The sequence below is a fragment of the Pseudophryne corroboree genome, chromosome 8 (assembly GCF_028390025.1).
Source record: "Pseudophryne corroboree isolate aPseCor3 chromosome 8, aPseCor3.hap2, whole genome shotgun sequence".
NCBI classification, from domain to species: Eukaryota; Metazoa; Chordata; class Amphibia; order Anura; family Myobatrachidae; genus Pseudophryne; species Pseudophryne corroboree.
This window is the reverse complement of record NC_086451.1, coordinates 427,546,761-427,573,459: the sequence shown is the minus strand read 5'-3', so window position 1 is coordinate 427,573,459 and position 26,699 is coordinate 427,546,761. Positions and strand designations below refer to the sequence as shown.

Genomic DNA, 26,699 nt, shown 5'->3' with positions numbered 1-26,699 from the left:
GAGGGAGGAGCCAGTGCACACCCATTCTAAAGCTTTACAGTGCCCATGTCTCCTGCGGAGCCGTCTATACCCCATGGTCCTTACGGAGTTCCCAGCATCCTCTAGGACGTAAGATATATATATATATATATATATATATATATATATATATATATATATAGCCAAAGCCAAACAATCATAAGCGGCACTCACGATACTCCTCAAATGAACGGGTCCGACACCCCGATATTCAGCAACGTTTCGGTTTTATTTCAAACCTCCACACCAAAAAAAAATAAAAAGAAAAGAGACAAGACAAATGTCCCAACTTGAAACAATGTGTTCAGCGTCAATGAATCACTTAGTACAACAGGTGCCTTAGTAATGGAAGTGTATGCACACTCCTCCTGATATATATAGCATATGGAACTCGGCACTCTGTGCTTTAGAAGTCAACTCGCCCGGTGCCCTCTTAAACAGCTCTGCGACTGTAAAATAGCCAAACAATCATAAGCGGCACTCACGGGACTCCTCAAATGAACGGGTCCGACACACCGATATTCAGCAACGTTTCGGTTTTATTTCAAACCTCCACACCAAAAAAAAAGAGAAAAGACAAATGTCCCAACTTGAAACAATGTGTTCAGCGTCAATGAATCACTTGGTACAACAGGTGCCTTAGTAATGGAAGTTAATTTGTCTTTTCTCTTTTCTTTTTTTTTTTTGGTGTGGAGGTTTGAAATAAAACCGAAACGTTGCTGAATATCGGGGTGTCGGACCCGTTCATTTGAGGAGTCCCGTGAGTGCCGCTTATGATTGTTTGGCTATTTTACAGTCGCAGAGCTGTTTAAGAGGGCACCGGGCGAGTTGACTTCTAAAGCACAGAGTGCCGAGTTCCATATGCTATATATATATATATATATATATTACACAGGATCTATTTTTGTACTATTTTTACCAATAAATAAATAAAAGTTACATTTTAATAAATTATTACACAAGCGTGCCCCTACAAAAGAGGTTTGTAGGGGCACGTTTCTTGTTTTCTCCTTGAGCAGTAGGATTCTTCAGTTTTCATAAATATAAAGTCTCATAGGTTAAATGCGTCTCATAGTTTCCGGTTTGCTTAGACTAAATATAAATGCTAACCTAGAAAAAAAAAAAAGTATATAAGCACAGACATGATGTTTATTGGTGATGCCGTCTATCATTTTGTAAAAGGCCATAGGGAAATGATAGACAGCATCTGATTGTTTGCTATAGGTAACATCAACAATTCTCTGTTTTAGAAGCTTTAGTAAATTTACCACCTAGTGACATATTCAGCCTATAACGTGCATTTGAATTTAATTATATATTGTGATTTGTTTTTGTTTTGTTTTCATTTTATAACGTCACATTTTTATACTTTTTTTTTATTTTATTTTTTATTTTAGGTATGAAACCGAAAAAAAGAGCCGAACTCCTTTTGTTGAACCTTTATAATAATTCAGATGCATAGAGAACTGAAGAAGGAAGCTTTCCTGGAAATACTTGTGTCATCCCTTAATGAATCGTTGAGTAGAAATTGCAAGTGTGGACTCCGCATAGAATTTAGAGAGTGATTTGCCATTTTATCAGAGATTATTAACCAGTGCGATGGAATCAGATATTGACGTAGGTAAGACTATAAATAAAGAAAAAAATGTTCACAGTAAGAACAGTAACACGTTTGGCCCAAAGGAGGATGACACAGACTATCCTGAAACGGAGACTTGGGGTGAAGAAGAGGAGGCTCAAGGTGAAAATGGAGAAAAGGTGGTTCAAGGTGAGAATGGAGAGAAGGTAGTTCAAGGTGAGAATGGAGAGAACCGCTATGCTTGCTTATTGTGTGATAAGACCTTCAGGTTTATTTGGCATTTGAGGAAACACATAATCAAACACTCCCAAAAGAAAGAATACAAGTGTGGTGAGTGTGATAAAGAATTCCGTGACAAACAGGACCTTGTCGTACACCACAGAATGCACACCGGGGAGAAACCTTATAAGTGTTCGGAGTGCCCAAAAGGTTTTACGACCTTGTCGCACCTTACGAGCCACCAGAGAACTCACACGGGGGTGAAGCCCTACATTTGCCCTGAGTGTAACTCAAGTTTTTCGTTCTCTTCGTGCTTGAAGAGGCATCAACAGATTCACATCGGCGATAAGCCACACAAGTGCCCGGAGTGTCCGAAAAGCTTCGGCCGGAAAATGCACCTCGACAGGCACTTGAGAATCCACACCGGAGAAAAGCCCTATGAATGTGAGATATGTGGGAAAAGATTTAACAGAAAGTTTATCTTGGATACACACTACAAAGTTCATAGGAGGGAAAAGCTTCAAGCCAAACAGGAATGTTCCGACACGACGGATGACTCAGACGACTGGTGAGGTGGAAAGTGCTGCCAATCCATGCCTTGAACCTCTGCCGATCTGCTGAATATTTTTTTTAAAATTGTTTCTAATCAAATAAATAATTCTCATCAATCGCAAACTGTAAAAAAAAATATTAAGAGACGTCAGATGAAAAGAAACAAATTATTTATACTTTTAATGTAAGTCACTCAAGTACAAACCATAAGATGCGTGACTTGCATGTATTCCGCACATTTTTTCAATCCTATTTAAGCGTCCGGGTGAATAATTATGCATCCGTGTGAAAGAAGAGTTCTTTGGGATGATACAATGCATATATAGTCTTTTTATATATCTGAGTGAAGAGGTTGGCAAATCAGTAACGCCTTTGGTATGCAGAGAGATTACAGCAGTCTGTGGGTGGGATCCGGCCAGGTTTTACCGTCAGTGGAAATACTGACGCCGGGGGTATGGATCGTTGGGTCGACCCAACTTAGGTCGACAGTCATTAGCTCGACCACTGAAGGTTGACATTGGCATTAGGTCGACATGGGCGTTAGGTCGACATGTACTAGGTTGACATGAGTTTTTGGAGTATTTTTGGTGTTGTTTTTGCGTAAAGTGGTGGGGAACCCCAATTAGTGCACCGTGTCCCCTCTCATGGCTCGCCATGCTTCGGGCAAAGTGCCTCGCGCTCGGTACAGGTTACCATTCCACTCGTAGAACACGTGGATCGTAAAGTATGAAAAAATCCAAAAATTTTAACATTTTTTAAAAAACTCATGTCGACCTATTGCATGTCAACCGAATGCTAACGTCGACCTAATGACTGTCGACATAACAATCGTATCCCGACGCTGGAATACCGACAAGGAGCACCATCCCGTCACTGGGGGTGGGGAGTTAGGATTAGGCTGCGGGAAGGGGGGTTTAGGATAAGGCACCACTGGGGAGGGTTAGGGTTGAGGTGTGTGTGTTGGAGAGGGGGTGTTAGTGGGGCATTGGGATAAGGTGACTATACTTACCTTGCCCATGTTGGACTTTTAAACATTGGTATATGGCGGTCGGTCTCCTAACCGCCGGCATTTCCTATCCAACACGTCTGGGCACCTCTGTGATGTGTGGATAAGTGCATACCGGTAACATGTTTCACCGCCGCAGGCAACTATCAGCTCAGAGACACAACAGTAACAGATTCTTATTTATATATCCTGCTAGCAGCGACAGATCTCTGGTATTCACCTCCTGTGTTCCTGTAAAGGCATTATTTGAAACAGATTTAGATTTCTATAAATCAGATTTATCTGACAATTTATTTTCGAATTCTATATAAAATTTATATATACTCACTAATAAAAGACATTAGGAACAAATTATTTTTATGTGCTTTATTTTGTTATAGTTTAACTTGCCGCTTGGCGGTTCTGGGTTTGTATAGCATGCTGCTAGACTACAGACCACAGGGCAATCTCTGGAGTGTTAGCTCTGCGGCTCCCCGGGACGCGCCGTGACGTCACCCGCCCAGTACAGAGCCGCCGCCGGGCGGGATCCGCAGCAGAGGGGAGGATGGGGCAGCGCCGGGTATGCGGTAGATGCTAGAATCAAGTGGGCTAAGGGACCTTTTCCGTAAGGGGGAGGAGCCACGACACTAGCGGGAGGAGCTACGCCAGCGGGATAGTTCCTCTACTATCCACGCCACCAACTATTACCATTAGTAATCAGGTGGCGAGGGTTCTTTTCGGGTACCCTGTTCGCCCGTAGCTCCTCCCCCTGGTGACGTGTCTCCTCCCCTAGATACGTCAGAAGGTCCCTTCTCCCACTCCGAAATAGAATCAACCCCGGAATCTAGACGCAACCGGTATGCGGTGGGCAGGAAGGGAGCGCAGTAGAAGGGACATGGCACCAGTGACTGGCATCAGCAGCAGCTTATCACAGCAGAGCACGGTAACAGTCGTCCCTGGGATTGGGTACTTGCACTATTTTTAACTCTGATTGGCTGAAGGCGACGTATCGGGCAATCACGGCGCGGAAGTGGAATCCTCCGGCGTGGTGTAGGGTCCTCTGCACGAAGAGAAACTAACTAAACGCTACCCGTGGTGTAGGGGCAGCGATGCTGGTGAGTGATGGTGCTGCTGGGCTCATCTACTACACTGTAACTGGCTATAGGTTACACTACATACAGCCAGGTCATGGACAGCTAACAGGAAGGCTCCTGCACACGCTTATATTGTGGTCATGGGGCTGCATTACATACATGTGTAGCGCTTATACAGTGGAAGCTGCATTTCATACATGTGTGGTCATTATACAGTGGTGATGGGGCTGCATTACATACATGTGTGGTGCTTATATAGTGGTCATAGGCATAGGCGTGCGCAGCACATTTCGTTAGGGGGTGCACCGTCGGAATGGTGTGCATAGCACAGCCTTTTGGGTATGTCTAGCACCGTCTATTGACGGTCAACACAATATAAATATCCACCCTTGTACCAATCCTAATAATGCAGATACATTGTCAGATGTTGTGATGTGCACCAAACAAACACTTCTGATGGCACTCACTGCAATTACACTGCTCCTCCTCAGCCTGGTCTGGCTACCCCTGTCTTTCCGTGTGACGGGTGGGCGTGCGAGCAGCCTGACATCATCATGTCACATCACGCTGTTTTTGTACATGGAAGTGGAGCCGGAAATTTGAAAGCCGTTGGCAGTGGCACCCTTGATTAACCCAGGCACCCGGTCAGTAATGCATTCCTGAGAGGGTGCAGCGCAGAGGGGACAGTAATCAGCCTGCTCGGCAATCGCTGCATCAGGCATGTGAGATCGGGGTGCCAGACATTAGGGGGTGCCTGTGCGCACCAGGCACCCCCCCTGCGCACGCCTATGGTCATAGGTCAGCATTACATACATGTGTGGTACCTATACAGTGGGGCTGCATTACATACATGTGTGGTGCTTATACAGTGGTCATGGGGCTGCATTACATGATTTCTCTATCGTCCTAGAGGATGCTGGGGGTCCATATTAGTACCATGGGGTATATACTGGTCCACCAGGAGCCATTGGCACTTTAAGAGTTTAATAGTGTGGGCTGGCTCCTCCCTCTATGCCCCGACTACCAGACTCAGTTTAGAAAATGTGCCCGGAGTTGCCAGTCACAGCTAGGGGAGCTCTACAAAGCTTCTTTAGTAAAAGTTTTTTTTAGAGTTTGTTATTTTACAGGGAGGCTGCTGGCAACAGCCTCCCTGCATTGAGGGACTGGGGGGGGGGGGGGGGGGGGGGGGGTCAGTGTCCGCCCTGCGGGGTCTGACTGACTGGACACTGAGCTCCAGAGGGGATAGATTGCTCCCTGCCGCAGGAGAACGCTCACCCCAGCAGAATGCCGCCACCCCCTTGCAGAGCTGAAGAGTGGCGAGTGAGGAGCCGATGTGAAGATGGCGGCAACAGGGTAGGGAGCGCAGTACTAACTGCACTCCGGGACTCAGCGGCACATGGTGCGGAGCTGTGAGGGGCGCCTACACCCTATACTGACCACACAGCCTGCCGGGGTCCTTGGATCTCAGCCAGCACCACAATCCTCAGGCCAGTATAATCTTCAAGAGCGGGAAGACAGCGCCATTAAGGGGGCGGAGCTTCTCAGAGCAGACCAAGCAGCGTTCAGCGCCATTTTCCTGCATGCATCCACGCTGCTTGAAGAGCAGTCCCTCCAGAGCACCTCCAGCTATCTGCATGGTACCAGAGGGTTGTAGGAGAGGGGGGGCGGGGGGGGAGATAGGGAGGCTGTATATAGACTGTGTCACCTATTAAGGGGCACAGTCAGCGCTGGTTAAGGGTCTCCCTATACCTGTATAGCGCTGTGTGCGGGTTGGCTCCAATATCTGTGTCTCTCTGCCATTCTTAGGGGGAAACTCTGTCTACCCTTTACCCTGTGTGTATATGGGGTGTGCAGGCAACCATGTCTAGGGACTCTATCATATGCTGCAGAGGATGTATCTACTCAGGAAGATCCCATTCCATGTAATCAGGATTGCACTGTTGTAGCGCAGATCCCAGCTAGGGAACCGGAGTGGTTAGCCTCTCTTAGTGGGGTTATTTCTCAGATTTCTGAAAGGGTTGCAAGGACTGAAGCTGCCACTCAGGTATTACAGTCCTCTGTGGCAGTATGGTCCGGTCCTGTTCCCTCGGGGGCCCCTGCGGTACATTCTCACAAACGTGCTCTTGCCCAAATTACGCAGGATGACACGGATACCGATTCTGACACAGCAGACGATGATGGGGATGTGTCGAGGGGGACGGCATCACTTGCCAAGGAGGTGCCGTTGATGATTGAGGCCATGCGGTATGTGTTGAATATTGCTGATACACCCCCTGAGCAGGTTGAGGAGGCCTTTTTCACGGACAGTAGGAAATATACGTCATGGTAAGAACTTACCGTTGATAACGGTATTTCTCTTACATCCTAGAGGATGCTGGGGACTCCGTAAGGACCATGGGGATAGACGGGCTCCGCAGGAGACATGGGCACTTCAAGAAAGAACTTTAGGTATGGGTGTGCACTGGCTCCTCCCTCTATGCCTCTCCTCCAGACCTCAGTTTATTACTGTGCCCAGAAGAGACTAGGTGCATTACAGGGAGCTCTCCTGAGTTTCCTGAAAAGAAAGTATTTTAGTTAGGTTTTTTTATTTTCAGGGAGCCTGCTGGCAACAGACTCCCTGCAGCGAGGGACTGAGGGGAGAGAAACAGACCTACTTTAAGTTAGGCTCTGTTTCTTAGGCTACTGGACACCATTAGCTCCAGAGGGATCGGTACGCAGGTCTCACCCTCGCCGTCCGTCCCAGAGCCGCGCCGTCGTCCTCCTCGCAGAGCCGGAAGATAGAAGCCGGGTGAGTATGAGAAGGAAGAAGACTTCAGATCTTCATAGAGGTAACGCACAGCGGTAATGTTGTGCGCCATTGCTCCCACACAGCAGTCACTGTAAGGGTGCGGGCAGCAATATAAACCTAATTTTCTCTGACGTCCTAAGTGGATGCTGGGGACTCCGTCAGGACCATGGGGATTAGCGGCTCCGCAGGAGACAGGGCACAAAAGTAAAAGCTTTAGGATCAGGTGGTGTGCACTGGCTCCTCCCCCTATGACCCTCCTCCAAGCCTCAGTTAGATTTTTGTGCCCGGCCGAGAAGGGTGCAATCTAGATGGCTCTCCTAAAGAGCTGCTTAGAGTAAAAGTTTTGTTAGGTTTTTTATTTTCAGTGAGTCCTGCTGGCAACAGGCTCACTGCATCGAGGGACTTAGGGGAGAGAAGTGAACTCACCTGCGTGCAGGATGGATTGACTTCTTAGGCTACTGGACACCATTAGCTCCAGAGGGAGTCGGAACACAGGTCTCACCCTGGGGTTCGTCCCGGAGCCGCGCCGCCGACCCCCTTGCAGATGTCGAAAAGTGAAGAGGTCCAGAAACCGGCGGCAGAAGACTTTTCAGTCTTCATAAGGTAGCGCACAGCACTGCAGCTGTGCGCCATTGTTGTCAGCACACTTCATAGCAGCGGTCACTGAGGGTGCAGAGCGCTGGGGGGGGCGCCCTGGGCAGCAATGATAGTACCTTATTCTGGCTAAAAATACATCACATATAGCCCCTGGGGGCTATATGGATGTATTTAACCCCTGCCAGGTCTCAGAAAAACGGGAGAAGAAGCCCGCCGAAAAGGGGGCGGGGCCTATTCTCCTCAGCACACAGCGCCATTTTCCCTCACAGAAATGCTGGTGGGAAGGCTCCCAGGCTCTCCCCTGCACTGCACTACAGAAACAGGGTTAAAACAGAGAGGGGGGGCACTTATTTGGCGATATGACTATATATATTAAAATGCTATAAGGGAAAAACACTTATATAAAGGTTGTCCCTGTATAATTATAGCGTTTTTGGTGTGTGCTGGCAAACTCTCCCTCTGTCTCCCCAAAGGGCTAGTGGGGTCCTGTCCTCTATCAGAGCATTCCCTGTGTGTGTGCTGTGTGTCGGTACGTGTGTGTCGACATGTATGAGGACGATGTTGGTGAGGAGGCGGAGCAATTGCCTGTAATGGTGATGTCACTCTAGGGAGTCGACACCGGAATGGATGGCTTATTCAAGGAATTACGTGATAACAGAGACGGCCGGCAAAAAAATAGTACCTGTCCAGGCGTCTCAAACACCGTCAGGGGCTTTAAAACGCCCATTTACCTCAGTCGGTCGACACAGACACGGACACTGATTTCAGTGTCGACGGTGAAGAAACAAACGTATTTTCCTTTAGGGCCACACGTTACTTGTTAAGGGCAATGAAGGAGGTGTTACATATTTCTGATACTACATTACCACAAAAAAGGGTATTATGTGGGGTGTGAAAAAACTACCTGTAGTTTTTCCTGAATCAGATAAATTAAATGAAGTGTGTGATGATGAGTGGGTTTCCCCCGATAGAAAATTATTGGCGGTATACCCCTTCCCGCCAGAAGTTAGGGCGCGTTGGGAAACACCCCTTAGGGTGGATAAGGCGCTCACACGCTTATCAAAACAAGTGGCGGTACCGTCTCCGGATAGGGCCGTCCTCAAGGAGCCAACTGATAGGAGGCTGGAAAATATCCTAAGAAGTATATACACACATACTGGTGTTATACTGCGACCAGCGATCGCCTCAGCCTGGATGTGCAGAGCTGGGGTGGCTTGGTCGGATTCCCTGACTAAAAATATTGATACCCTTGACAGGGACAGTATTTTATTGACTATAGAGCATTTAAAGGATGCATTTCTATATATACGAGATGCACAGAGGGATATTTGCACTCTGGCATCAAGAGTAAGTGCGATGTCCATATCTGCCAGAAGATGTTTATGGACACGACAGTGGTCAGGTGATGCAGATTCCAAACGGCACAAAGAAGTATTGCCGTATAAAGGGGAGGAGTTATTTGGGGTCGGTCCATCGGACCTGGTGGCCACGGCAACTGCTGGAAAATCCACCGTTTTTACCCTAAGTCACATCTCTGCAGAAAAAGACACCGTCTTTTCAGCCTCAGTCCTTTCGTCCCCATAAGAGTCATATCTGCCCAGGGATAGAGGACAGGGAAGAAGACTGCAGCAGGCAGCCCATTCCCAGGAACAGAAGCCTCCACCGCTTCTGCCAAGTTTCTCAGCATGACGCTGGGGCCGTACAGGACACCTGGATCCTACAAGTAGGATCCCAGGGGTACAGATTGGAAAGTCGTGACGTTTCCCCCTCGCAGGTTCCTGAAGTCTGCTTTACCAACGTCTCCCTCCGACAGGGAGGCAGTATTGGAAACAATTCACAAGCTGTATTCCCAGCAGGTGATGATCAAAGTACCCCTCCTACAACAAGGAAAGGGGTATTATTCCACACTATGTTGTGGTACTGAAGCCAGAAGGCTCGGTGAGACCTATTCTAAATCTGAAATATTTGAACACTTACAAAGGTTCAAATCAAGATGGAGTCACTCAGAGCAGTGATAGCGAACCAGGAAGAAGGGGACTATAGGGTGTCCCGGGACATCAGGGATACTTACCTCCATGTCCCAATTTGCCCTTCTCACCAAGGGTACCTCAGGTTCATGGTACAGAACTGTCACTATCAGTTTCAGACGCTGCCGTTTGGATTGTCCACGGCACCCCGGGTCTTTACCAAGGTAATGGCCGAAATGATGATTCTTCTTCAAAGAAAATGGACGACCTCCTGATAAGAGCAAGGTCCAGAGAACAGTTGGAGGTCGGAGTAGCACTATCTCAAGTAGTTCTACGACAGCACGGGTGGATTCTAAATATTCCAAAACCGCAGTTGTTTCCGACGACACATCGGCTGTTCCTAGGGATGTTTCTTGACACAGTCCAGAAAAGGGTGTTTCTCCCGGAGAAGAAAGCCAGGGAGTTATCCGAGCTAGTCAGGAACCTCCTAAAACCAGGAAAAGTGTCAGTGCATCATCGCACAAGGGTCCTGGGAAAAATGGTGGCTTCTTACGAAGCGATTCCATTCGGCAGTTTTCACGCAAGAACTTTTCAGTGGGATCTGCTGGAAAAATGGTCCGGATCGCATCTTCAGATGCATCAGCGGATAACACCTGTCTCCAAGGACAAGGGTGTTTCTTCTGCGGTGGCTGCAAAGTACTCATCTACTAATGGGCCGCAGATTCGGCATTCAGGAAGGGTCCTGGTGTCCAGGGATGCCAGCCTGAGAGGCTAGGGAGCAGTCACACAGGGAAAAAATTTCCAGGGAGTGTGATCAAGTCTGGAGAATTCTCTCCACATAAATATACTGGAGCTAAGGGCAAGTTACAATGCTCTAAGCTTAGCAAGACCTCTGCTTCAAGGTCAGCCGGTATTGATCCAGTGGGACAACATCACGGCAGTCGCCCACGTAGACAGACAGGGCGGCACAAGAAGCAGAAGGGCAATAGCAGAAACTGCAAGGATTCTTCGCTGGGCGGAAAATCAGGTGATAGCACTGTCAGCAGTGTTCATTCCGACGCCCGGGAGAGTGGGGATTTCATCGGGAAGTCTTCCACATGATTGTGAACCATTGGGAAAGACCAAAGGTGGACATGATGGCGTCCCGCCTGAACAAAAAACTGGACAGGTATTGCGCCAGGTCAAGAGACCCTCAGGCAATAGCTGTGGACGCTCTGGTAACACCATGGGTGTACCAGTCAGTGTATGTGTTCCCGCCTCTGCTTCTCATACCCAAGGTACTGAGAATTATAAGACGTAGAGGAGTAAGAACTATACTCGTGGCTCCGGATTGGCCAAGAAGGACTTGGTACCTGGAACTTCAAGAGATGCTCACAGAGGACTCATGGCCTCTGCCGCTAAGAAGGGACTTGCTTCAGCAAGTACCATGTCTGTTCCAAGACTTACCGCGGCTGCGTTTGACGGCATGGCGGTTGAACGCCGGATCCTAAGGGAAAAAGGCGTTCCGGAAGAGGTCATTCCTACCCTGGTCAAAGCCAGGAAGGAGGTGACCGCACAACATTATCACCACATGTGGCGAAAATATGTTGCGTGGTGTGAGGCCAGGAAGGCCCCACGAAGAAATTTCAACTCGGTCGATTCCTGCATTTCCTGCAAACAGGAGTGTCTATGGGCCTCAAATTGGGGTCCATTAAGGTTCAAATTTCGGCCCTGTCGATTTTCTTCCAGAAAGAATTGGCTTCAGTTCCTGAAGTCCAGAAGTTTGTCAAGGGAGTACTGCATATACAACCCCCTTTTGTGCCTCCAGTGGCACTGTGGGATCTCAACGTAGTTCTGGGATTCCTCAAATCACATTGGTTTAAACCGCTCAAATCTGTGGATTTGAAATATCTCACATGGGAAGTGACCATGCTGTTGGCCCTGGCCTCGGCCAGGCGAGTGTCAGAATTGGCGGCTTTGTCTCACAAAAGCCCATATCTGATTGTCCATTCGGACAGGGCAGAGCTGCGGACTCGTCCCCAGTTTCTCCCTAAGGTGGTGTCAGTGTTTCACCTGAACCAGCTTATTGTGGTACCTGCGGCTACTAGGGACTTGGAGGACTCCAAGTTGCTAGATGTTGTCAGGGCCCTGAAAATATAGGTTTCCAGGACGGCTGTAGTCAGGAAAACTGACTTGCTGTTATCCTGTATGCACCCAATAAACTGGGTGCTCTTGATTCTAAGCAGACGATTTCTAGTTGGATGTGTAGTACAATTCAGCTTGCACATGCTGTGGCAGGCCTGCCACAGCCAAAATATGTAAATGCCCATTCCACAAGGAAGGTGGGCTCATCTTGGGCGGCTGCCCGAGGGGTCTCGGCTTTACAACTTTGCCGAGCAGCTACTTGGTCAGGGGCACACCCTGACTGAGGAGGACCGGGAGTTCTCTCATTCGGTGCTGCAGAGTCATCCGCACTCTCCCGCCCGTTTGGGAGCTTTGGTATAATCCCCATGGTCCTGACGGAGTCCCCAGCATCCACTTAGGACGTCAGAGAAAATAAGAATTTACTTACCGATAATTCTATTTCTCGTAGTCCGTAGTGGATGCTGGGCGCCCATCCCAAGTGCGGATTGTCTGCAATACTTGTACATAGTTATTGTTACAAAAATCGGGTTATTATTGTTGTGAGCCATCTTTTCAGAGGCTCCGCTGTTATCATGCTGTTAACTGGGTTCAGATCACAGGTTGTACAGTGTGATTGGTGTGGCTGGTGTGAGTCTTACCCGGGATTCAAAATCCTTCCTTATTGTGTACGCTCGTCCGGGCACAGTATCCTAACTGAGGCTTGGAGGAGGGTCATAGGGGGAGGAGCCAGTGCACACCACCTGATCCTAAAGCTTTTACTTTTGTGCCCTGTCTCCTGCGGAGCCGCTAATCCCCATGGTCCTGACGGAGTCCCCAGCATCCACTACGGACTACGAGAAATAGAATTATCGGTAAGTAAATTCTTATTTTCCGGCAAAAGTACATATATACAGCTAGGCATTGTATATAAAAGAGCCCCCGCCAGTTTTTTCAATATTTGAGCAGGACCGAAACCCGCCGCTGAGGGGGCAGAGCTTGTCCCTCAGCACTCACCAGCGCCATTTTCTCCACAGCACAGCGCTGAGAGGAAGCTCCCCGGACTCTCCCCTGCTTATCCACGGTGAAAGAGGTTTTTAAAGAAGGAGGGGGGCACATAATTTGGCGCAAAATACAGATTACATCGCTTTCTGGGTAAACATATTGTGTGTTTTTTCCTGGGTCATTGGCGCTGGGTGTGTGCTGGCATACTGTCTCTCTGTCTCTCCAAAGGGCCTTGTGGGGGAACTGTCTTCAGATAAGAGGATTCCCTGGGTGTGTGGCGTGTCGGTACGCGTGTGTCGGCATGTCTGAGGTAGAAGGCTTTCCTAGTGAGGCGGTGGAGCAGATGAATGTGGTGTCTCCATCGGCAACACCGACACCTGACTGGGTGGATATGTGGAATGTTTTAAGTGCAAATGTGAATTTATTGCACAAAAGGTTGGACAAAGCTGAAGCCAGGGAACAGGCAGGGAGTCAACCCTTGCCTGCCCCTATGTTGCAGGGACCTTCGGGGTCTTAAAAGTGCCAACTATCCCAAGTAGTAGACACTGATACCGACACAGATTCTGACTCCAGTGTCGACTACGATGATGCAAGGTTACAGCCAAAATTGGCAAAAAATATTCAATATATGATTATTGCAATAAAGTATGTACTGCATATCACTCATGAGCCCTGACACACGAGGGTACACATGTTTAAGGGAAAGAAAGCTGAGGTAACCTTTCCCCCCTCTCATGAGCTTAACGAGTTATGTGAAAAAGCTTGGGAATCTCCAGACAAGAAACTGCAGATTCCCAAAAGGGTTCTTATGGCGTATCCTTTCCCGGCTAAGGACAGGATACGGTGGGAATCCTACCCTAGGGTGGATAAAGCGTTGGCACGCTTATCCAAAAAGGTTACGCTGCCATCCCAAGATACAGCTACCCTCAGGGATCCTGCTGATCGCAAGCAGGAGGCGATTTTAAAGTCCATTTACACACATTCTGGTACTTTACTCAGACTGGCGATAGCGTCGGCATGGGTTTGTAGCGCTGTAGCAGCGTGGACAGATACCTTATCGGCGGAACTAGATACCCTGGATAAGGATACAGTTTTATTAATCCTGGGTCATATTAAAGATGCTGTCTTATGTATGAGAGATGCTCAAAGAGACATTGTCCTGCTGGGGTCTAGAGTCAACGCTATGTCGATTTCTGCTAGACGAGTCATATGGACCCGACAATGGACAGGTGATGCCGACTCAAAGAGGCATATGGAGGTTTTGCCTTACAGGGGTGAGGAATTGTTTGGGGAAGGTCTCTCGGACCTGGTCTCCACTGCTACGGCAGGTAAATCAAATTTTTTGCCTTATATTCCCACACAGCCTAAGAAAGCGCCGCATTATCAAATGCAGTCCTTTCGGTCAAATAAAAACAAGAGAGCACGAGGATCGTCCTTTCTTGCCAGAGGTAAGGGCAGAGGAAAAAGACTGCCAACCACAGCTAGTTCCCAGGAGCAGAAGTCCTCCCTGGCCTCTACAAAATCCACCGCATGACGCTCCGCTGAGGGAGTCCGCCCCAGTGGGGGCACGTCTTTGACTTTTCAGCCACATCTGGGTTCACTCACAGGTGGATCCCTGGGCAATAGAAATTGTTTCCCAGGGTTACAAGCTGGAATTCGAAGAGATGCCTCCTCGCCGGTTTTTCAAATCAGCCCTACCAGCTTCTCCCCCAGAAAGGGAGATAGTTTTTAAATGCAATTCACAAATTGTGTCTTCAACAGGTGGTGGTAAAAGTTCCCCTGCTTCAACGAGGTAGGGGGTATTACTCAACCCTATTTGTAGTCCCGAAACTGGACGGTTCAGTCAGACCCATTTTAAATTTAAAATCCTTGAACCTATACCTGAAAAGGTTCAAGTTCAAGATGGAATCGCTCAGAGCGGTCATCGCCAGCCTAGAAGCGGGGGATTTTATGGTATCCCTGGACATAAAGGATGCATACCTTCATGTTCCCATATATCCACCTCATCAGGCGTACCTGAGATTTGCGGTACAGGATTGTCATTACCAATTTCAGACGTTGCCGTTTGGGCTTTCCACGGCCCGAGGATTTTCACCAAGGTGATGGCGGAAATGATGGTGCTCCTGCGCAAGCAGGGTGTCACAATTATCCCATACTTGGACGATCTCCTAATAAAAGAGAGATCACAAGAACAGTTGTTGAACAGCGTGTCACTCTCACTGAAAGTGTTATAGCAACACGGCTGGATTCTCAATATACCGAAGTCACAGTTGGTTCCTACAACTCGTTTGACCTTTTTGGGCATGATTCTGGATACGGACCAGAAAAGGGTTTATCTTCCGATCGAAAAGGCCCAGGAACTCATGACTCTGGTCAGGAACCTATTGAAGCCAAAACAGGTGTTGGTGCATCACTGCACTCGAGTCCTGGGAAAGATGGTGGCATCTTACGACGCCATCCCTTTCGGCAGGTTCCATGCGAGGACCTTCCAATGGGACCTACTGGACAAGTGGTCCGGGTCACATCTACAGATTCATCAGTTGATCACCCTGTCCCCCAGGGCCAGGGTGTCTCTCCTGTGGTGGCTGCAGAGTGCTCACCTTCTGGAGGGTCGCAGATTCGGCATTCAGAACTGGGTTCTGGTGACCACGGACGCGAGCCTCCGAGGTTGGGGAGCAGTCACACAGGGAAGAAACTTCCAAGGTCTTTGGTCAAGTCAGGAGACTTGTCTCCACATCAACGTCCTGGAACTGAGGGCCATATACAACGCCTTTCGTCAAGCGGAGACTTTGCTTCGCGACCTACCGGTTCTGATCCAGTCAGACAACATCACCGCAGTAGCTCATGTAAACCGCCAAGGCGGCACAAGGCGCAGAGTAGCAATGGCGGAAGCAACCAGGATTCTTCGCTGGGCGGAAAATCATGTAGGCGCACTGTCGGCAGTGTTCATTCCGGGAGTGGACAACTGGGAAGCAGACTTCCTCAGCAGACACAATCTACATCCAGGAGAGTGGGGACTTCATCAGGAAGTCTTCGCACAGATTGCAAGTCAGTGGGGCCTGCCCCAGATAGACATGATGGCGTCCCGCCTAAACAAAAAACTACAGAGTTATTGCGCCAGGTCAAGAGACCCTCAGGCGGTGGCAGTGGACGCCCTAGTGACACTGTGGGTGTTTCAGTCGATCTATGTGTTTCCTCCTCTTCCTCTCATCCCCAAGGTGTTGAGAATAATAAGAATGAGAGGAGTACAGACAATTGTTCCAGATTGGCCGCGAAGGGCCTGGTATCCGGATCTGCAGGAAATGCTCACAGAAGATCCGTGGCCTCTTCCTCTAAGACAGGACCTGTTACAACAGGGGCCCTGTCCCAAGACTTACTGCGGCTGCGTTTGACGGCATGGCGGTTGAACGCCAGATCCTAGCGGAAAAGGGCATTCCGGTTGAGGTCATTCCTACTCTGATAAAGGCTAGGAAGGACGTGACAGCTAAACATTATCACCGTATATGGCGAAAGTATGTTTCTTGGTGTGAGGCCAGGAATGCTCCTATGGAAGATTTCCATCTGGGCCGTTTCCTTCACTTCCAACAAACTGGAGTGAATTTGGGCCTAAAATTAGGCTCCATTAAGGTTCAGATTTCGGCCCTATCCATTTTCTTTCAGAAGGATTTAGCTTCTCTCCCAGAAGTATAGACTTTTGTGAAGGGAGTGCTGCATATTCAGCCTCATTTTGTACCTCCAGTGGAGCCTTGGGACCTTAACGTGGTGTTGAGTTTCCTTAAGTTGCACTGGTTTGAACCACTTAAAACAGTGGAATTAAAATATCTCACTTGGAAAGTGGTCATGTTGTTAGCCTTGGCTTCGGCTAGGCGAGTGTCGGAATTAGCGGCTTTGTCTCATAAAAGCCCCTATCTGGTTTTCCATATGGATAGAGCGGAATTGCGGACCTGTCCTCAATTCTTGCCTAAGGTGGTTTCATCTTTTCATATAAACCAACCTATTGTAGTGCCTGTAGCTACACGAGAGTTGGAGGATTCCAAGTCCCTTGATGTGGTCAGGGCTTTGAAAATTTACGTAGCCAGAACGGCTAGGGTCAGAAAAACAGAAGCTCTATTTGTCCTGTATGCTGCCAACAAGGTTGGCGCTCCTGCTTCAAAGCAGACTATTGGCTCGTTGGATCTGTAACACGATTCAGCAGGCTCATTCAACGGCTGGATTGCCATTACCAAAATCGATTAAGGCCCATTCCACTAGGAAGGTGGGTTCTTCTTGGGCGGCTGCCCGAGGGGTCTCGGCATTGCAATTATGCCGAGCTGCTACTTGGTCGGGTTCAAACACCTTTGCAAAATTTTACAAGTTTGATGCCCTGGCTGAGGAGGACCTCCTGTTTGCTCAATCGGTGCTGCAGAGTCAGCCACACTCTCGCGCCCGTTTGGGAGCTTTGGTATAATCCCCATGGTCCTTACGGAGTCCCCAGCATCCTCTAGGACGTATGAGAAAATAAGATTTTAAACCTACCGGTAAATCTTTTTATCGTAGTCCGTAGAGGATGCTGGGACTCCGTAAGGACCATGGGGATAGACGGGCTCCGCAGGAGACATGGGCACTTTAAGAAAGACTTTGACTCTGGGTGTGCACTGGCTCCTCCCTCTATGCCCCTCCTCCAGACCTCAGTTAGAGAAACTGTGCCCAGAGGAGACGGACAGTAAGAGGAAAGGATTTTTGTTAATCCAAGGGCAAGATTCATACCAGCCACACCAATCACACCGTATAACTTGTGATATACTATCTAGTTAACAGTATGAAAAACAACTTATCATCGGTCCAAAACCGATGAATCTCTAACATAACCCTTATGTAGGCAATAACTATATACAAGTCTTGCAGAAGTAGTCCGCACTTGGGACGGGCGCCCAGCATCCTCTACGGACTACGAGAAAAAGATTTACCGGTAAGATTTTAAACCTATTTTCTCTGACGTCCTAGTGGATGCTGGGTACTTTGTAAGGACCATGGGGAATAGACGGGCTCCGCAGGAGACTGGGCACTCTAAAGAAAGATTTAGGTCTACCTGGTGTGCACTGGCTCCTCCCCCTATGACCCTCCTCCAGTTAGATTTCTGTGCCCGGCTGAGCTGGATGCACACTAGGGGCTTTCCTGAGCTCCTAGAAAAGAAAGTATAATTTAGGTTTTTTTATTTTCAGTGAGATCTGCTGGCAACAGACTCACTGCTACGAGGGACTAAGGGGAGAAGAAGCGAACCTACCTGCTTGCAGCTAGCTTGGGCTTCTTAGGCTACTGGACACCATTAGCTCCAGAGGGATCGAACACAGGGCCCGACCTCGATCGTCCGGTCCCGGAGCCGCGCCGCCGTCCCCCTTACAGAGCCAGAAGCAAGAAGATGGTCCTGAAAATCGGCGGCAGAAGACTTCGGTCTTCAACAAGGTAGCGCACAGCACTGCAGCTGTGCGCCATTGCTCCTCATGCACACCTCACACTCCGGTCACTGATGGGTGCAGGGCGCTGGGGGGGGGCGCCCTGAGCAGCAATATTAACACCTTGGCTGGCAAAAAAAAATCACAATATATAGTCCTAGAGGCTATATATGTGAAAAATACCCCTGCCAGATATCCTTAAAAAAGCGGGAGAAGTCCGCCGGAAAAGGGGCGGGGCTATCTCCCTCAGCACACTGGCACCATTTTTCCCTCACAGCTCCGCTGGAAGGATCGCTCCCAGGCTCTCCCCTGCAGTGTCAAGACTACAAAGGGTAAAAAAGAGAGGGGGGGGCACTAAATTTAGGCGCAGCAGTATATATATAAGCAGCTATAAGGGAAAATCACTCAGTTATAGTGTTCATCCCTGTGTTATATAGCGCTCTGATGTGTGCTGGCATACTCTCTCTCTGTCTTCCCAAAGGGCTTTGTGGGGTCCTGTCCTCTGTCAGAGCATTCCCTGTGTGTGTGCGGTGTGTCGGTACGGCTGTGTCGACATGTTTGATGAGGAGCCGCGCCGCCGTCCCCCTTACAGAGCCAGACGCAAGAAGGTGGTCCGGAAAATCGGCGGCTGAAGACTTCTGTCTTCTCCAAGGTAGCGCACAGCACTGCAGCTGTGCGCCATTGCTCCTCATGCACACCACACACTGCGGTCACTGATGGGTGCAGGGCGCTGGGGGGGGGCGCCCTGAGCAGCAATATTAACACCTTGGCTGGCGAACTGACACCATATATAGCCCCAGGGGCTATATAGGTGTTTATTAACCCCTGCCAGAACTCTTACAATAGCGGGAGAAAGCCCGCCGAAAAAGGGGCGGAGCCATCTCCCTCAGCACACTGGCGCCATTTTCCCTCACAGCTCTGCTGGAGGTATCGCTCCCTGGCTCTCCCCTGCAGTCCTGCACTACAGAAAAGGGTTAAAAAGAGAGGGGGGGCACAAATTAGGCGCAGTATATATATATATATATATATATATATATATATATATATATATATATATTATGCAGCTATGAGGGAAAACACTCTCTTAGGTGATATCCCTGTGATATATAGCGCTCTGGTGTGTGCTGGCATACTCTCCCTCTGTCTCCCCAAAGGGCTTTGTGGGGTCCTGTCCTCTGTCAGAGCATTCCCTGTGTGTGTGCTGTGTGTCGGTACTGCTGTGTCGACATGTATGATGAGGATAATGATGTGGAGGCGGAGCAAATGCCTGTGAATGGGATGTCACCCCCTGCGGGGTCGACACCGGTGTGGATGGACTTATGGAAGGAATTATGTGACAGTGTCAACTCCTTACATAAAAGGTTTGACGACATAGGACAGCCGGCTGCTCAGCTTGTGCCTGTCCAAGCGTCTCACATGTCATCAGGGGCTCTAAAACGCCCGCTACCTCAGATGGCAGACACAGATGTTGACACGGATACCGACTCCAGTGTCAACGACGATGAGACTAGTGTACCTTCCAATAGGGCCACCCGTTACATGATTGAGGCAATGAAAAATGTATTACACATTTCTGATAATACCCCAGATACCACAAAAAAGGGTATTATGTTTGGTGACCGAAAACTACCAGTAGTTTTCCTGCATCTGAGGAATTGATATGAGGTGTGTGAGGAAGCGTGGACTTCCCCCGTTAAGAAATTGATAATTTCTAAGCAGCGTACCCTTTTCCGCCAGAGGATAGGTTACGTTGGGAAATAACCCCTAGGGTAGATAAAGCGGTTACACGCTTATTAAAAAAGGTGGCACTACCGTCATGGATACGACCGCCCTGAAGGACCTGCTGATAGAAAGCAGAAAACTACCCTTAAAGCTATATACACACACACGGGCATTATATTGAGACCTTTGTCAAAATGGGGTTGAGGTAGAAAAACTGCGCTGTATAGACTTTAGCTGGCCTAGGGGTGGTCACAGGGCTCCCCTGTTGAGCCCAAAAATAGAAATTGATATATGCAATACAGAAAGAGGACTACTCCTGATTGGCGCTTGTCAGATAACACCCACATAAAACATTTTTATTGAGCCATGATTGGTAGGAAATAAAGCATGTGTCTAGTGTTATGTAAAAACAATCTCTGTTTTAATTTAAACAAACACTTGCCTGCCTACCATTGCTCTGGACTTCCAAGGACGTTTTTGGACTCAGTTTATACCACAGGGAAAATCTCGCCTTCCGGAGCCTTATGCAGGGTATCTTTCCCAGGTATACCTTGCATATAACACCTGCGGCTCCGGCCACCATCTTGGTAGGATTCTCTGTGTTATCTACTTCCATTTTATATGTGTTTTGATTTTAAGTGTTTGTTTAAATTAAAACAGAGATTGTTTTTACATAACACTAGATACATGCTTTATTTCCTACCAATCATGGCTCAATCATAATGTTTTATGTGGGTGTTATCTGACAAGCGCCAATCAGGAGTAGTCCTCTTTCTGCATTGCATATATCCATTATATTGAGACCTGCTATTGCCTCGGCATGGATGTGCAGTGCGGCAGCTGCGTGGTCAGATTCCCTGTCGGATAATAGTTATACTATAGATAGGGACAATATTTTGCTGAAAATAGAGCACATAAAAGACGCTGTCTTATACATGCGTGATGCACAGAGGGATATTTGCCGACTGGCATCACTAATAAGCGCTATGTAAAACCATTGCCGCCAGACGGGGGTTATGGACTCGGCAATGGTCGGGCGATGCCGATTGAAAACGGCACATGGAAGTTTGCCCTAGAAGGGGGTGGAACTGGTTGGGGATGGTCTTTCAGACCTCGTTTCCACAGCTACGGCTGGGAAATCAAAACTTTTGCCACAAGCTACCCCACAGCAAAAGTAAGCACTGTAGTATCAGGTACAGTCCCTTCGGCCCCAGAAAAGTAGAGGGCTAGAGGCTCATCTTTTCTGCCAAGAGGAAAAGGTAGAGGGAAAAAGCTGCAGCACACAGCTAGTTCCCGGGAGCAGAAGTCCTCCCCTGCGTCCGGTAAGTCCACAGCATGACGCTGGGGCTGCTCAGGCGGACCCGGGTACGGTGGGGGCCCGTCTCAGAAATTTCAGCGCACAGTGGGCTCTCTCACAGGTGGATCCCTGGGTTCTTCAAACAGTATCTCAGAGGTACAGGCTGGAATTCGAGACGTCTCCCCCCCGCCGTTTCCTAAAATCTGCCTTACCGGCAACTCCCTCTGCCAGGGAGGCAGTGTTGGTGGCTATCCAAAAAACTGTATTCACAGCAAGTGATTATCAAGGTACCCCTCCTTCAACAGGAAAAGGGTTACTTTTCCACAATGTTTGTGGTACCGAAACCGGACGGTTCGGTGAGACCCATCTTAAATTTAAAATCCTTGAACACATATAACAAAAGATTCAAGTTCAAGATGGAATCGCTCAGGGCGATTATTGCGATCCTGGACGAGGGGGATTACAGGGTCTCTCTGGACATCAAGGATACTTACCTGCATGTCCCCATTTACCCTCCTCACCAGGAGTACCTCAAGATTGTGGTACCGGACTGTCACTATCAGTTCCAGAAGCTGCCGTTTGGATTATCCACGGCACCGAGGGTCTTTACCATGGGTAATGACCGAAAGGATGATACTCCTTCGCAAGAAGGGAGTTTTAATTATCCCGTACTTGGACGATCTCCTGATACAGGCGAGGTCCAAGGAACAGTTGGTAAGGGGGTAGCACTTTCTCCGGAAGTGCTGCAACAGCAGGACTGGATTCTCGATTCCAAAGTCACAGCTGGTCCCGACGACACGTCTTCTGTTCCTGGGAATGATTCTGGAAACAGACCAGAAAAAAGTGTTTCTTCCAATGGAAAAAGCCGAGGAGTTGTCATCTCTAGTCAGAGACATCCTAAAACCGGGACAGGTGTCGGTACATCAATGCACACGAGTCCTGGGAAAAATGGTAGCTTCGTACGAGGCTATTCCATTCGGACGGTTCCACGCAAGGACTTTCCAGTGGGACCTGTTGGACAAATGGTCCGGGTCCCATCTCCAGATGCAACAGCGAATAACCCTGTCGGCAAGGACCAGGGTGTCGCTGCTGTGGTGGCTGCAGAGGGCTCATCTACTAGAGGGCCGCAGATTCGGAATACAGGACTGGGTCCTGGTGACCACGGATGCCAGCCTTCGGGGCTGGGGTGCATTCACACAGGGAGGAAATTTCCAAGGACTGTGGTCAAATCAGGAGATTTCGCTTCACATAAATATTCTGGAGCTAAGGGCCATTTACAATGCCCTAAGCCAAGCAAGACCCCTGCTTCAGAACCGGCCAGTACTGATCCAATCAGACAACATCACGGCGGTCGCCCATGTAAACAGACAGGGCGGCACAAGAAGCAGGAGGGCAATGGCAGAAGTCACAAGGATTCTCCGATGGGCGGAGAATCATGTGTTAGCACTGACAGCAGTGTTCATTCCGGGAGTGGACAACTGGGAAGCAGACTTCCTCAGCAGGCACAACCTCCACCCGGGAGAATGGGGACTTCATCCAGAAGTCTTCCAGATGCTGGTAAACCGTTGGGAAAAACCACAGGTGGACATGATGGCGTCCCGCCTCAACAAAAAGCTAAAAAGATATTGCGCCAGGTCAAGGGACCCTCAGGCGATCGCTGTGGACGCTCTAGTGACACAGTGGGTGTACCAGTCGGTTTATGTGTTTCCTCCTCTACCTCTCATACCCAAAGTACTGAGAATAATAAGAAAGCGAGGAGTGAGAACTATTCTCGTGGCTCCGGATTGGCCAAGAAGGGCTTGGTACCCGGAGCTTCAAGAGATGCTTGCAGAGGACACTTGGCCTCTGCCGCTCAGACAAGACCTGCTGCAGCAGGGACCCTGTCTGTTCCAAGACTTACCGCGGCTGCGTTTGACGGCATGGCGGTTGAACACCGGATCCTGAAGGAAAAAGGCATTCCGGAGGAAGTCATCCCTACCCTGATCAAGGCCAGGAAGGATGTCACCGCAAAACATTATCACCGCATTTGGCGAAAATATGTTGCTTGGTGTGAGGCCAAGAAGGCCCCAACGGAGGAATTTCAACTGGGTCGATTCCTGCATTTCCTGCAAGCAGGTGTGACGTTGGGCCTCAAATTGGGGTCCATTAAGGTCCAGATCTCGGCCCTGTCGATTTTCTTCCAGAAAGAACTGGCTTCACTGCCTGAAGTTCAGACTTTTGTCAAGGGAGTTCTGCATATTCAGCCTCCTTTTGTGCCCCCAGTGGCACCGTGGGATCTCAATGTGGTTTTGGGAGTTTCTGAAATCACATTGGTTTGAGCCACTTAAGACTGTGGATTTAAAATATCTCACGTGGAAAGTGGTTATGTTGTTGGCTCTGGCTTCGGCCAGACGTGTGTCAGAATTGGCGGCTTTGTCCTGTAAAAGCCCCTATCTGATTTTCCATATGGATAGGGCAGAGTTGAGGACTCGTCCTCAGTTTCTCCCGAAGGTGGTATCAGCTTTTCACTTGAACCAACCTATTGTGGTGCCTGCGGCTACTAGGGACTTGGAGGATTCCAAGTTTCTGGACGTAGTCAGGGCCCTGAAAATTTATATTTCCAGGACGGCTGGAGTCAGGAAAACTGACTCGCTGTTTATTTTATATGCACCCAACAAGCTGGGTGCACCTGCTTCTAAGCAGACTATCGCGCGCTGGATTTGTAGCACTATTCAGCTGGCGCATTCTGCAGTGGGACTACCGCAGCCTAAATCTGTAAAAGCCCATTCCACGAGGAAGGAGGGCTCATCTTGGGCGGCTGCCCGAGGGGTCTCAGCTTTACAACTTTGCCGAGCTGCTACTTGGTCAGGGGCAAACACGGTTGCAAAATTTTATAAATTTGATACCCTGGCTGAGGAGGACCTTGAGTTTGCTCATTCGGTGCTGCAGAGTCATCCGCACTCTCCCGCCCGTTTGGGAGCTTTGGTATAATCCCCATGGTCCTTACGGAGTACCCAGCATCCACTAGGACGTCAGAGAAAATAAGATTTTACTCACCGGTAAATCTATTTCTCGTAGTCCGTAGTGGATGCTGGGCGCCCATCCCAAGTGCGGATTGTCTGCAATACTTGTAAATAGTTATTGTTACAAAAATCGGGTTGTTATTGCGAGCCATCTGTTCAGAGGCTCCATTGTTATCATACTGTTAACCGGGGTTCCTATCACGAGTTATATGGTGTGATTGGTGTGGCTGGTATGAGTCTTACCCGGGATTCAAAATCCTTCCTTATTGTGTCAGCTCTTCCGGGCACAGTGTCCTAACTGAGGCTTGGAGGAGGGTCATAGGGGGAGGAGCCAGTGCACACCAGGTAGACCTAAATCTTTCTTTAGAGTGCCCAGTCTACTGCGGAGCCCGTCTATTCCCCATGGTCCTTACGGAGTACCCAGCATCCACTACGGACTACGAGAAATAGATTTACCGGTGAGTAAAATCTTATTTTCTCTAACGTCCTAGAGGATGCTGGGACTCCGTAAGGACCATGGGGATTATACCAAAGCTCCCAAATGGGCGGGAGAGTGCGGATGACTCTGCAGCACCGATTGAGCAAACAGGAGGTCCTCCTCAGCCAGGGTATCAAACTTATAGAACTTTGGAAAGGTGTTTGACCCCGACCAAGTAGCAGCTCGGCATAATTGCAATGCCGAGACCCCTCGGGCAGCCGCCCAAGAAGAACCCACCTTCCTAGTGGAATGGGCCTTAATCGATTTTGGTAATGGCAATCCAGCCGTTGAATGAGCCTGCTGAATCGTGTTACAGATTCAACGAGCCAATAGTCTGCTTTGAAGCAGGGCCGCCAACCTTGTTGGCTGCATACAGGACAAACAGTGCTTCTGTTTTTCTGATCCTAGCCGTTCTGGCCACGTAAATTTTGAAAGCCCGGACCACATCAAGGGACTCGGAATCCTCCAAGTCACGTGTAGCCACAGGCACAACAATAGGTTGGTTCATATGAAAGGATGAGACCACCTTAGGCAGGAATTGAGGACGGGTCCGCAATTCCGCTCTATCCATATGGAAAACTAGATAGGGGCTTTTATGTGATAAAGCCCCAATTCCGAAACTCGCCTAGCCGAAGCCAAGGCTAACAACATGACCACCTTCCAAGTGAGGTATTTTAACTCCACTGTTTTAAGTGGTTCAAACCGATGTGACTTAAGGAAACTTAACACCACGTTAAGGTCCCAAGGCGCCACCGGAGGTACAAAAGGAGGATGAACATGCAGCACTCCCTTCACAAAAGTCTGTACTTCAGGTAAAGAGGCCAATTCCTTTTGAAAGAAAATGGATAAGGCCGAAATCTGAACTTTAATGGAGCCTAATTTTAGGCCCAAATTCACTCCAGTTTGTAGGAAGTGAAGAAAACGGCCTAGGTGGAATTCTTCCGTAGGAGCATTCCTGGCCTCACACCAAGAAACATATTTTCGCCATATTCAGTGATCATGTTTAGATGTCACGTCCTTCCTAGCCTTAATTAGCGTGGGAATGACCTCATCCGGAATACCTTTTTCCGCTAGGATCCGGCGTTCAACCGCCATGCCGTCAAACGCAGCCGCGGTAAGTCTTGGAACAGATTGCAACAGGTTGCAACAGGTCCTGTCTTAGAGGAAGAGGCCACGGATCTTCTGTGAGCATTTCCTGCAGATCCGGATACCAGGTCCTTCGTGGCCAATCCGAAACAATGAGTATTGTTCTCACTTTTTTTCTTACTATCCTCAACACCTTGGGTATGAGAGGAAGAGGAGGAAACACATAGACCGACTGGAACACCCACGGTGTCACTAGGGCGTCAACAGCTACCGCCTGATGGTCTCTTGACCTGGCGCAATACCTTTGTAGCTTTTTGTTGAGACGGGATGGGATGCCATCATGTCTATTTGGGGCAGTCCCCACCGACTTGTAATCTGCGCGAAGACTTCCTGATGAAGTCCCCACACTCCCGGATGCAGGTCGTGTCTGCTGAGGAAGTCTGCTTCCCAGTTGTCCACTCCCGGAATGAACACTGCTGACAGAGCGCTTGCATGATTCTCTGCCCAGTGAAGAATTCTGGTGGCTTCCGCCATCGCCACTCTGCTTCTTGTGCCACCTTGGCGGTTTACATGAGCTACTGCTGTGACGTCTGACTGGATCAAAACTCGTCGATCGCGAAGTAAGATCTCCGCTTGACGTAGGGCGTTGTATATGGCCCTTAGTTCCAGGATGTTGATGTGAAGACAAGCCTCTTGACTTGACCAAAGGCCTTGGAAATTTCTTCCCTGTGTGACTGCTCCCCAACCTCGGAGGCTCGCGTCTGTGGTCACCAGGATC

At 48.9% G+C, this 26,699-nt stretch overlaps 1 protein-coding gene across 5 annotated transcripts in view; it reads left to right on the top strand.

The window, feature by feature from the left end:
- LOC134949433 (zinc finger protein 724-like) overlaps nucleotides 1-26,699 on the top strand; it is a 73,844-nt gene that overhangs the window by 29,834 nt on the left and 17,311 nt on the right. For 3 of the 5 annotated variants that reach the window (XR_010183161.1, XR_010183160.1, XR_010183159.1), the window contains one exon: nucleotides 1,416-4,296. The gene's annotated coding sequence lies outside the window, so the exon portion shown is untranslated. The other 2 variants (XM_063938000.1, XM_063938001.1) reach the window with 2 other exon arrangements.